Genomic DNA, 12,492 nt, shown 5'->3' on the forward strand with positions numbered 1-12,492 from the left:
GCCTCTTTCCCTTCCCTTCCAGGTGAGCCTCGTGTCTTCCTCTGCAGCGTCCTTGGCTCTTTCGGGGCATATTCCCTCCATCCCTCCCTCTTAATGCAACAAGAGGCCAGCATTCAACACATCTTTCCCCTGGGAAGCACAGCATCTCTGTCATTTGAGTAAAAGGTTTGCAAAAGCAGAGACACCAGGACAAGACCCAGGAGTTAGGAACGTGCAGGGACCATGCCAGTTCTTCTTAAGCAGGGTTGACATTCCTGTAGGTAGGTTAGAGCACTGGGCGCTTGCGGAATATTATTTCAACATTGCCATTCACATGTTTGTTGGAAATAGTTTTTGGTACCTGTTACATGTCATATATTACTGGGCTCACGAGGTCACATTGCAGTGGAAAAAGAACATTTCTTTTCCGAAAACCTTGGTTGTCATCCAAAGGCAGGCTGGATCGTGAGGCAGTTCTTTTTCTGCTTGTTAATATGAGCCAAATGTTGTATATGCACAATTCCATTTCATCCTCCCAACGATCATGTCATTTCCACATCCCCATTCCACAGATGAGGAAACTGAGGCTTCAAGGTTCAATAGCTTGCCTAAGGTCACGCTCTTAGGGGATGGCAGTACCATGATTTGAGCCCAGATCTACACTGCTCTGATCCCGTGTTCACAGTTATTACCTTACTTGCTATTCCCACCCCAAGAACAACAGGACTCATTAAAATAATTATTCTAGAAAATTTAACATACATAGAAATGTGCACATGTAGCAAACCACCATGTACCATCATCCAGTTTCAACAATTAGCAACTCATGGCTAACATTATTTTATCTGTATTCCCACCTACTCCCTCCTCCTCTGTCATTCTGATGCAAATTCCAGACATCATGACGTTTTGCCTGTAAATGCATTGGTATTTGTCTTTAGAAAAGCATGACTCTTCTTAAAACTAAACTGTAAATACCATTATCATACGTAAAAAAAAATTATTATTTTTAAGACAGAGTCTTGCTCTGTTGCCTAGGCTGGAGTGCAGTGGCGTGATCACGGCTCACTGCAGCTTCCATCTCTTGGCCTCGAGTGATCCTCCTGCCTCAGCCTCCTGAGTAGCTGGGACCACAGGTGCACACCACCACACCTGGCTAATTTTTCTTAAAAACTTCATAGAGATAAGGTCTCACTGTGTTGCCCAGGCTGGTCTCCAACTCCCGAGATCCAGCTGTCTTCCCAAAGGGCTGGGATGACAAGCCTGAGCCAGTGTGCTGGGCTGCTTTCCTAATATTGTTAAATACTCAGTCTGTGTTCAGATCTCCACTTGTCCCATAAATGGGATGTGTGCATTTCAATGTGTACGTTTGAATTAGCGATAAAGAAGGCCTACTCAGCAAGTGGCTGATAAATGTTTTAAGTCTCTTTTAATCTATAGACTTTTCCCCCAGAAAACTCTATATTCTCTTTCTTTTTTTCCCTTGCAATTTATTTTGAAGAAATTGGGTGATTTGTCCTGTGGGGTGTTCCAGGGCCTGAATACTGCTGATGATTCTGTGTGGTTTCAGGTAACATGTTCTTTTCTACTGTAATTCCTGTGCGTCGGTAGGCGGGCCGCACACTTCCTCCGCGTTTCCTCAGGCTCAGGTTTGAATTTTTGTTGTTGTTGTTTTGGTCTCCGCATTCGTAGGTGGCGTTCTGCACTCCCGTTAGGAGACACGTGTGCTCAATTGTCTTTTTGTGATGTTGACAGTGATTGATGATCATTGCCTATATCCATTGATTTATTAGAGGTTGTAAAATGGTGGTGTCCTAATTTATGATAGGAAATACTTTTATAAAGAGACACTTCCCCTCATCTACTACCTGGTTTTGCAGTGGTCCAGCCTATATAGTAAAAGAGAAATAAGTGCTTGATATTGGATCACTAACATCTTCTAACGCTAACTGTATTTTAGTCCATTCTCAGGTTGCTATGAAGAAATATCTGAGACTGGGTAATTTATAAAGTAAACAGGTTTAATTGACTTAGAGTTCTGCATGGCTGGGGAGGCCTCAGGAAACTTACAATCATGGCAGAAGGCATCTTTTCACAGAGTGGCAGGAGACAGAATGAGTGCCAGCAGGGGAAATGCCAGACACTTATAAAACCATCAGATCTCGTGAGACTCACTCATTATCACGAGAACGGCATGGAGATAACCGCCCCCGTGATTCAGTTACCTCCACCTGGTCCTGCCCTTGACACGTGGGGATTATTACAATTCAAGGTGAGATTTGGCTGGGGACAGAGAGCCAGACCGTATCAGTAACCAATTAGCTTTCTAAAATTCTTAAACTTTCTACTTTGAAATCATTTTAGACTTAACAGAAAAGTTACAAAAATAGTACAGATGCATACCCCTTACCCACCTTCTTTTAATTTGAACATTTAACTGCACTATAATTTTCAAAAACCAAGAAAATAACATGAGTACAAAACTATTCACTAAGTCACATTCTTTATTTAGATCTAAACGGTTTTCCATTAATGCATTTGTAAGTTTTGGTCAGTATGTTTACATGTTGGTCTTGTGTCCTGTCACCTGGCTAACTCATTTATTATATCTAATAATTGTTTGGTGGCTTCCTTAGCCTTTTTTATATAGAACCATTCATCAGTAATCAGAGATAGTTTTACGTATTCCCTTTAAACCTGGTATCTTACATTTCTTTTTTTTGCCTGATCGCCCTGCCTAGAAGCTCCAGTATAATGTTGAATAGGAATGGCAAAAATGGATATCCTCCTCTTGTTACTGATCTTAGGGGGAAAGCATTCTCTTTTGCCATTGAGTATGATGCTAGCTCTGTGTGTGTGTGTGTGTGTGTGTGTGTGTGTGTGTGTGTGTGTGTGTTTTAATCAATATCGAGATTTCAAGCTGTGGGATTTTATAGTTGCTCTTTATCAGGTTGAGGAATTTCCCTTTTGTTTCTACTTTATTGAGTGTTTTTGTATCATGAAAGGATTTTGGATTTTGCCAAAGGCTTTTCCTATGTCTGTTGCAATGATCATGTGGCTTTTATGTGTAGTTCAATTAATATGACATATACTCACTGATTGATTTTCAAATGTTAAACCAATCTTGCATTCCTGGGATAAAACTTATGTGGTCATGGTGTGTACAGATCTGTTGTTATATTTTGCTGGATTCCATTGACTAGAATGTGTTGGAGAATTTTGCGTTTGCATTCATATGTGATATTTGGGATTGGGGGCAGTGTGTGTGTCTTTGTCTGGTTTTGATATCAGAAAAGTACTGCATTGGTCTCATAGAATGAGTTGGGGAGTGTTTCCACTATTTTCTTTTTTCTTTGAGACGGAGTTTCACTCTTGTTGCCCAGGCTGGAGTGCAATGGGGCAAGCTCAGCTCACTGCAACCTCCGCCTTCCAGGTTCAAGCGATTCTCCTGCCTCAGCCTCCGAGTAGCTGGGATTACAGGCACACATCACAACGCCTGGCTAATTTTTGTATTTTTCTAGTAGAGACCGGGTTTCACCATGATCAGGCTGGCCTCGAACTTCTGACTTCAGGTGTTCCATCCTCCTCAGCCTCCCAAAGTGCTGGGATTACAAGCATGAGCCACCACGCCTGGCCTATTTTCTTTTTTGGAAGATTCTGTGAAGATTTGGTATTAATTCTTCATTAAATTCTTGGAGTAATTCAGCATTGAAGATAGCTTCAGTCTGAGCCTGGGCTTTTCTTTGTGGGGAGTTTTAAAAATTACTATTGCAACCCATTTACTTGTTATGAGTCTGCTGAGATTTACTTTCTTCTCAAGTCGGTTGTGATAGTTGTATCTTTCTAGGAAGTTGTCCATTTCATTGAGTTACATAATTTGTTGTTGTAGAGTTGCTGATGGTATGCGCTTGTAATCCTATTTCCATGAAGTCTGTAGTAATTATTGTGATATGGTCTAAAAGCAATTTTCTTTCCCCCCATTCCTTCTCTATTATTAACTAGAATTCTTAGAATAGCTGCTTTTCTTTCTCATTGATTAGTATACTCTTTGACTGATGTCATTGTAGTCTAATGGAAATTTGTTTTATTCTGGGGATGATCAGTGGATATGAATGTAATTGATCCTTTTGCTCACACTGTTCCAGCTGTGGCCTTTGGGAGCTCTTTTAGGTTGGCTCTCCTGTCCTTCACAGGCCCCAGCCTTTCTTCTTTCTTGACTCCCCCTTTCTCTCTGACTACATGGGATGTTCCGGGCTCATCTATTTTGGCTGCCCCAGCTCTAGAATCAACCACTTCTCCTGCGGGCTATATAACTTTTCTAAAAAAAATATTATTATGAATTTGCAGATTTAAATATAATTTATTGGTTTTGGTTCATTGTAGTTATTATTGTAATTGATTTCTTTGGTCAGTAGGAACCAATCAAGTTGTCTCCCGAGTCTTTTTTTTTTCTGAGACAGAGTCTCACTCTGTTGCCCAGGCTGGAGTGCACCGGTGCAATCATAGCTCACTGGAACCACAAGTCGTCTTGTTTTTGGTTGTTTTGTTTTGTTTTAGCTGATTCTTTTGGATTCCACCAGGTCTTACTATTTTTAATGCAGTTCTTCTGTACCTTTCAGTGGCCTTTGAAGCCCCACCCGTCTGTTCCCAGGTGCTGTCCCATGGCCTGCATGGTGCTCATTTAATGGTCATTCTTTGTGATGATTGTCAATTCTCAGGTTCCATCCTTCCTGCAAGGTAGGGGTCAGGGGTCTCATCTAGGGGGGAGTGCTTCCTTTCCGATGTGTTGGCAGACATTTAACAATCACAGTGACTGGCAGTGTCCCTGGCACTGGTACTCACAGCCGGGTTTGCTGGTTGATATGTGATGCCCCCACCTGCCTTTCCCAAAGGCCAGTCAGGCCTTCACTGAGAAGCATGTTTGGAAGAACCTTTTAAAGACAGGGCTTCCCCACGTTTTGGGAAGGTTGAGAAGGGGCAGGGTGACTGTTAGACTCCTGCTGGTCACAACGTGGTGCTCCAGCTTCTTGTTGAACTCCTGCAGCAGGGGAGCCCACTGTGCACCTTTGTATAAGACTCACCTTGCCATATTTAGCACAGTGACAGAACTTACAGGAAATATGAAGAGCTATTTTGATTTCTGCTTTTTTAGAAGACTCTTAGCCTGACTTTCTGTGTTTACTTGTTTTGCATTTTCCCGGAGTGCAGTTTGTACGAATTCCCCTGCACATACCTTGTGGTTATTTTTCCACTGGGGATACTGTATTTTGGAATACTTTGCCTACCAACCTATTTTTATTAGGCAATTAAGAATTTTTATCCTCATTTTAAGTTAGAGACAATGAAAACGCCCTTGTAGGGCCTAAAGGAAAACTTCTCCTTTGTCCTCTGAATGTTTGCTGGAAATCAATTGACAAAAGTCAGATTAATAAGAGAAAAGGCATGCACATTTATTAACATGCATAGCACAGAAGAATTGTAGGAGAATGATTGCCCAATCTCAGTGGAGTATGGAGGGTTATATACCCTCTTTCTTAGGGGAAAGGGAGATGGGAAGTGGGGATGATTTTAGGGGAGTAGTAAATGGGTTTTAGGGGAATTCACTGTGCTTGAAGAACACAGCAGAGTCTGGGCCACAGGCTTTCAGGCCTGCAGAGCACACACTGGTTTGTGACAAAAGCCTGTCCAGCCGTGTTGACAGACTTCAGTTTTTCTTCCCACAATATGAATTCAGTTAATACAAACTTGTTTTCCTCTTTGGAGTGTCTGGATTTTAGGGAGAGAAGGGAACTTCAGAGGAGTTCATCTTGGGCTTTGGGTGAGACAGAGGATTGAGAGGTGGGGTTGGGGGGTGGTTAGAGAGCCGCTGAGGATTCTTCCGTTCAGCACGTCAAAGTGCCATATTTTGGGGGATTGGTTCCTGAGCCCCAACACCCTCAATGAGGTCAGACCCTTGCCAGCAGTTGGATGCTAGGCAGAATGCATTTCTCTTCATCCCAGTGTTCTCATTTAAATTGGAGGGAGGATGGCATTCAATAGGAGAGAGGATAACATTACTTTGGAGCGAGGATGGCATTTAACAGGAGGGAGGATGGCATTCAATAGGAGGGAGGATAGAGAGAGGATGGCATTAAATTGGAGGGAGGGTGGCATCAAATTGGAGAGAGGATAACATTAAATTGGAAGGAGGGTGGCATTCAACAGGAGGGAGAATGGCATTTAATTAGAGGGAGGGGAAGAGAGAGGATAGCAGCCTCTGGTGTGCTGTGAGGAATACGTGAAATAATGCAATGCCAGGCAGGCAGGTAAGAATTTGAAAAGGTTAGTTGCAACTCATTATTATTACTGTTACTACTGCTATCATTATTACTACTAAGATCTTTTGATCAAAATAAACTTCCTCAGTTTTTTAAATTTCTAAAATAGTTTTATTTTTAAAGATGAGGTCTTACAATATCGCCCAGGCTGGTCTCGAACTCCTGGCCTCAAGCAATCCTCCCACCTCAAGCCTCCCAAAATACTGGGACTACACCTGGCCTGTCAACCTTGCTAAGACACTGAGTTGTACCTCCAAGCCTAAAGAACTTTAGGTGTCATTTAGCTGTGTACTTGTACCATGAGTAAATGGACAGCTTTTGGAAAGAATTTTGAAATATTGGGAATAGATCTGACCCCCATTGAGAATTTTAAGGACCACCAAGCATCCAGAGATACCCTCTATTGGCGCAAATGTCTTCTGAGAAATGTACCTCACTAGAAGAAGCACTCTGGGGAAATGGTAAAATTAAAGCATTCTTTGTTTAAATGACAATGTGGCGTATATTGTAAATGAAATTGGATTTGATAATAACCTTTTTGGAGGAAGGTTTGTTTTGAAAACATAAAAGGAGTTAAATTCATTGGCTCATTTAATGATGTATTTGATTCATTTTTGCTTATCAACAGTTATAACAATTAAAAAAAAAAAAACCTAAAGTGAGTATTGGTTTTCAAAAGGAAACAACCTGTGGCAGGAATGGAGAACCTTGGAACAGACGCCTCCATGCGAGTCTTCTCAGAAAGGAGCTTAGTGGGTGCTTTGGAGGCCCGTGAGCTTTTGCATAGTAGGGAACTTCAGATCCGCTCAGGGGTCTGCCGTATTTCTGTTTCAGCATCAGATCTGCCTCTTGTACAGGCATCTAGGACTTTTCTAGAAAGGTCCTGGGGTGCGAACAGACCTCAGCGTGGGCCAGGCCAGGCCTGACAAGGCTTCCTCCCCAAGTTCGGGGGAGTCCCCAAGAGATCCCTACTCATCCCTCCCCAGCCTCTGTCTGCTTTGCTTCCCCCAAGAAGTGATGTTTGGCATGGAAACTACTGCTTCTAAAAGAATCCAGTACACGAGGGGTTAACGAAACGGCAGGAAACCCAAGCTGTCACCGCACATTTGAACTGAGTCATTTGCAGAGTTTAAAACATTTCACTACTATGGTGTCCTGCCTTTTGTTTTTGTATACTTCTAACAACAGTTTAAAAAGTCAGGGGCAGGAAAGGTAAATGTAGCTTCCAAGTTCCATCCTTTGTTCAGATGTGACCCTGGAGTCCTTAGGTGCTCTGTGCAGGAGGGGAGGTCAGCGCGGCCGGTCCTGGGGGGCGGTGGGCGTGGTCTCGCCCTGCCCGGGCCGCGGAGTGAGTCACCCGGGCTGGGGGTGGGGGGGAGGGAGGGAGGAAGGAGCAGCGCTGGGTCCGCAGCAGCCGGACGCCCTATGGTTCCAGTTCTCCAAAACTGGCCGCCGCGTAGGATGGCGCCTGGGGACTCGCCTCGCCTGTGGGCTGGCCCCCAGGGTGTGGCCACATCCCTTTTTCTGGGCCTTTCCCTCCAGGGCTCGGCTGAGGCGGCAGCAGACACAGCTGGGGCCTATCCTGCTGCTTTTTGGCAAGTTGGAAATCAGTTTTGTTTCAGTTACAAAACGCATCCACGCCGTCTGTCTCGGTCATCTCCAGTGCTGCACCGTGGCCCAGGAGCATTGTGAGAGGAAAGACGAGGCAGGGCGAGAGCGAGCTGGGGAGGCCCCTGTCCTGCTGGGTGCCCCCCGCTGACTCTGTCTCTCTCTGAACAAACCAACCATTTTTGAACATAACTCAAAGCGATGTTTTCCAGAATGTCTCATATACATGATGGGCTACAATTGTTCACCTTCACTGAACAGTTTCAAAATATACGTGGCATGTGATTATTTTCTCAAAAAGGGTAATCTTATCGACCTGCATGATTTAATTATATTTAGTTATGTATGCCTTGTCCTTCATAATTAATTGGTAGAAACCTAGGTAATGACATTTCATAGTGCCATCGTTATCACTGTCATTATTTTATTTATTCATTTTGCCAGGACACACTTTAGTCAAACCAGATGTGTGTGTCTTTTCCCAGCATTTAACTCTCATTGTGACTTGCATTGTAATATTTTCCATGTACACATTTCTTTTTTTTTTTTTTTTGGAAAGAAAATCATTGCTTTTAAGCAGGATGGAAAGTTTGATTCATTCCGTAGAAGTCTGGTTGCTGCCTGTGGTCTTTCACATCCGCGGGGAGCATGTTTGGGGGCCAGGAGGCCACGCTGACAGAGACCCTCAGGTTCTCTCTCGCATGGAGGTGAGAGCCAGAGTTGAGCTCAGCCCTGCAGCTGCACCTCGCTGCTCCTTGATCACGGTTAAATTCCTCCGTTTCTGGTCTTTTTCTCTATCTCTCCTTTCAGTTTCCTATCCTGTGTTAGTTTCTCTGTAAAGCGTCTGGCCAGACTTAATGGGAATTCTTTCATAATGCGCCCTTGGGACTTGGAGAACTCATAGAAGGAGGGAGGGTGGTGTCTGTCATTCTTGGCTCTGTTCCCAACTACAGCAAGCAGTGACATCTTAAGTCAGTTCCTGCTTATTCAGTCCTGCACTAAGGATGTCTTTTTATTTTCTGTTTTCTGGTGCTTTGACATCTGGAGCCTTGCTGCCTCCTGAGGGACAGGCCCTCCCAGGGCTAGATAATTCCTAGAGATAGCAAACAGCATTGTTGCAGCATGCTTTCCGTGTGCAAGCCACGCAATCCAACGTCCACACCCTTGGCCCCCTCCATGTTTCATCCACTGTGCACCTGCTCTCATCACCCCAGGTCCAGCCACCAGGCAGCTGGGGACAGCCGTTTGTCCCAGGGTCTACCGAGAGGTTATTCAAACTAATGGATTCTACGCCTGCTTACCCCGCTTTCTCCTGTTCTTTCCCATGGAAGGCACAGAAAAGACTCCCTCCTCTAACCCCGGTCTTTGCCTCCTAGGACCCTGGTCTCCCCTATGTTCCCCCTCCCACAGCAGTAGGTGTGGCCAGCTCCTTCTCCGGAGGACTCTGAGTAACAAATCCTCTTTTCAATGGCAGTCCTCTCCTGACCTGTCAGCCCCACAGTGTTTGAATAATAATAGAACTTAAATTGTAAAACACCCCTGGAGCTACTGCCCTGGGTGAGGTCCCATGAGAAAGGGGAATGCAAGTCGGCTGCAGTTAAGTTCACTAATCAGCTGATGGTGCTTAGCTACCTCAACTGCAGCCGTTTCTAATTCCCCTTTCTCGTGGAAAAAGATGGGGAGATTATTCTGGAGTGAATCGTGGGCCCAGTGTAATCACAAGTCTGTAAAAGTGGAAGAAGAGCGGGCAGAGAGATCCAATATGAATACTACTTAATTTGCCATTGTCAGCTTTGAAAGTGGAGGACCTAGAGTCAAGGAGTGTGGGCAGCCTCTAGGAGCTGGAAAATGAAGGAAACATTCTCTCCCACAGCCCTGCTGAAACCATTGTTTTGACTCAGTAAGACCCATGTCAGATTGACCTCCAGAATTGTGAAATGACAAATTTGTTTAGCTGGTGCAGTGGTACAAGCCTATAGCCCCGGCTCCTCAGGAGGCTGAGGCAGGAGGATCACTTGAGACCAGGAGACTGAGGCTGCACTGAGCTGCGATTGCGCTACTGCACTCCAGCCTGGGCAAGACCCTATCTCTATTAAATTAAATAAAATAAAACTCCCCAAATTTGTGTTACTTTAAGCCACCGAGTTGTCATAATTTGTTGCAGTAGCGGGAAGCTAATACATGTGTTCACTGCGGAGTCTAACAAACAGATACCATGTTTTTTGTTTGTTTGTTTTGCATCCTCATTTTACAGATGATTAAAAAAAAAAAACTTTAGAGGCCAGGTCTTGCTATGTTGCCAGGCTGGTCTAGAACTTCTGGCCCTCACACAGTCCTGCCTCAGCCTCCCAAGTAGCTGGGAATACAGGCTCTCTCTGCTATGCCTGGCGGAAACCACCTTCTTAACTACAGCTTTTTGTGTGTTAATATTGATTAAGATCATTTCAGTTAAAAAATGGCTGTAGGCCAGGTGTGGTGGCTCACATCTGTAATCCTAGCACTTTGGGAGGCCAAGGTGGGTGGATCACTTGAGCTCAGGAGTTGGAGACCAGCCTGGACAACATGGCGAAACCTCATCCCTACAAAAAAATATGAGAAATTAGCTGGGCATGGTGGTGCATGCCTGCAGTCCCAGCTGCTTGGGGGGCTGAGATTGCTGAGCACAGAAGGTCGAGAGTGCTGTGAGATGTGGTTATGGTTGCACCACTGCACTCCAGCCCAGGTGACAGAGTGAGACTCTGTCTCAAAACCAACCAACAAACAAACAAAAAAAGCCTGTAGCTGTTTCAATTAGCTAGGAATATGCAGAATAGCTCCAAATTGCTTAGTGGGATCATGAAGACCCCATGACCTCCAAAGATCATGATACGGTGGAAAAAAGGTGCTTTTTTTTTATTGTTGTTCAAATACTTAGTGATAAAACTTCACATGTTTCTCCAGCACTGTGTACTTGCCGGAATTGTTTTGAACTTATATGGTACCATTCCTAGCTAGCTCTGTGAGGTGCTTATAAATCCTTCATTGTTCCTGTGAGGAAATGGGAGCCCAGAGAGGTAGGTTTCAGTCCAAAAGGGGCAGAGCTTGGGAGCAGAACAGGTGGCCTTGGGGCTCTGGGGTCCCAAGGGATGTTACTCAGGGCCACCGGCCGAGTGCCTGCGCGTGCTGCTCAGTCAGAGCCTCCTGTGTCCATTTGATCTTTGACATGTGTGTGGATGAGATCAAGTTGTTTAAATATTTCTGGCTTTTTAGAAAGTGCCTAACACCAGATAGTTATCCTGATAAAAGCCAATACCCAGAATTTAACAAGGATAGCTGACAAAGATGCTGTACGGATGCTTTGTAGAAAAATGCATGTTATTGATCCTTTTTAGTGTAGCTGGTTCATTACAGCCGCAGTCTTCAAATGTTTTTGATCTCACACCTCTACCAGTAAAAAGTGGGCATGTGTACCCAATGTGGGTGGGTGTGTATTTGTTTATAAATTATAGGCATGTAATGCATAAATATCTTACATTTATTGAAACATACAAAATATAAATAAAAAGAAAATAAACCCCAATTACAAACAAAGGTGGTCGTATTTTTGTGCGCCCCTGTGATGGTGTGTGTTTGTGTGTACGGGCCCAGAGCATCTTCCAAGAGCTTTATGTTGTGATGTCATTTGAGATCCCTGAAGGAACCCTGCACGTGTCAGGCACGTGTCAGTCACGTGTCAGTCACATGTCAGGCTAGCTGATTGTCATGCTGTCTGCTGTCTCTTTTATCCAGGGATATTTAGGAAGTCTCCAAGAATGCCCAGCAGCCTGGGGCCACGCGGTCCGCTTGCATACCCAGGGATGGGCCCTTCTGTGCTACGGGTGTCAGTTCTGAAGGTTGAGGCATGAGGCGTGGGGTGTCCTGACTCCTCCACTGCCTGGAAGTGGTCCACGTGCTGACCCGGGGCTTGCCACTGTCACACTGAGCTGCTGAGCTGTGCTCCACTGGCACACACAGCCTTATAACCTTAAGCGTGTTCTTTCTTGTGCTTTACTTTTAGAAAATTGTTTTACTGTGGTGAAATACACATAACATACAATTAGCCACTTAACCCTTTTAAGTGTGCAGTTCAGTGGAATTCAATACCTTCACCTTGTCGTGACCATCACCGCCACCCTCTCCAACACTTTTCATCCTCCCAAATGGAAACTTTGTGCCTATGAAACACTAACTTTCCCTTCCCCCACACCCAGCCCCTGGCAACAGTCGTTCTGCATTCCACCTCTAGGAAGTGGACTGCCCTGGGTGTCTCATGTGAGCGGAATCACGCAGTGCTTGTCCTTTAGTGACCGGCTTATTTCACTCAGCATCCTGTCCTCAAGGCTCGTCTGTGTTGTAGCGTGTGCCAGAGCCTCCTTTTTGACACGGACCCCATTCCATTGCATGAATCCATCACCACATCTTGTTTATCCATTCATCTGTTAATGGACCCTTGGGTGCTTCCACTTTTGGCTACTGTGAATGGTGTTGCTGTGAACATGGGGGTACCGGTGTCTGTTTGAGTATCTTGCCCTTTTCGTCCATGGAGACATTCTGCATGGATTCCCGGACA

General features: G+C 44.7%; 1 protein-coding gene across 6 annotated transcripts in view; it reads left to right on the forward strand.

The window, feature by feature from the left end:
• Positions 1-12,492, forward strand: part of ATP10A (ATPase phospholipid transporting 10A (putative)) — a 182,847-nt gene that overhangs the window by 4,979 nt on the left and 165,376 nt on the right. The window lies entirely within an intron of this gene.

Source organism: Macaca fascicularis, chromosome 7, assembly GCF_037993035.2.
Source record: "Macaca fascicularis isolate 582-1 chromosome 7, T2T-MFA8v1.1".
Taxonomy (NCBI): domain Eukaryota; kingdom Metazoa; phylum Chordata; class Mammalia; order Primates; family Cercopithecidae; genus Macaca; species Macaca fascicularis.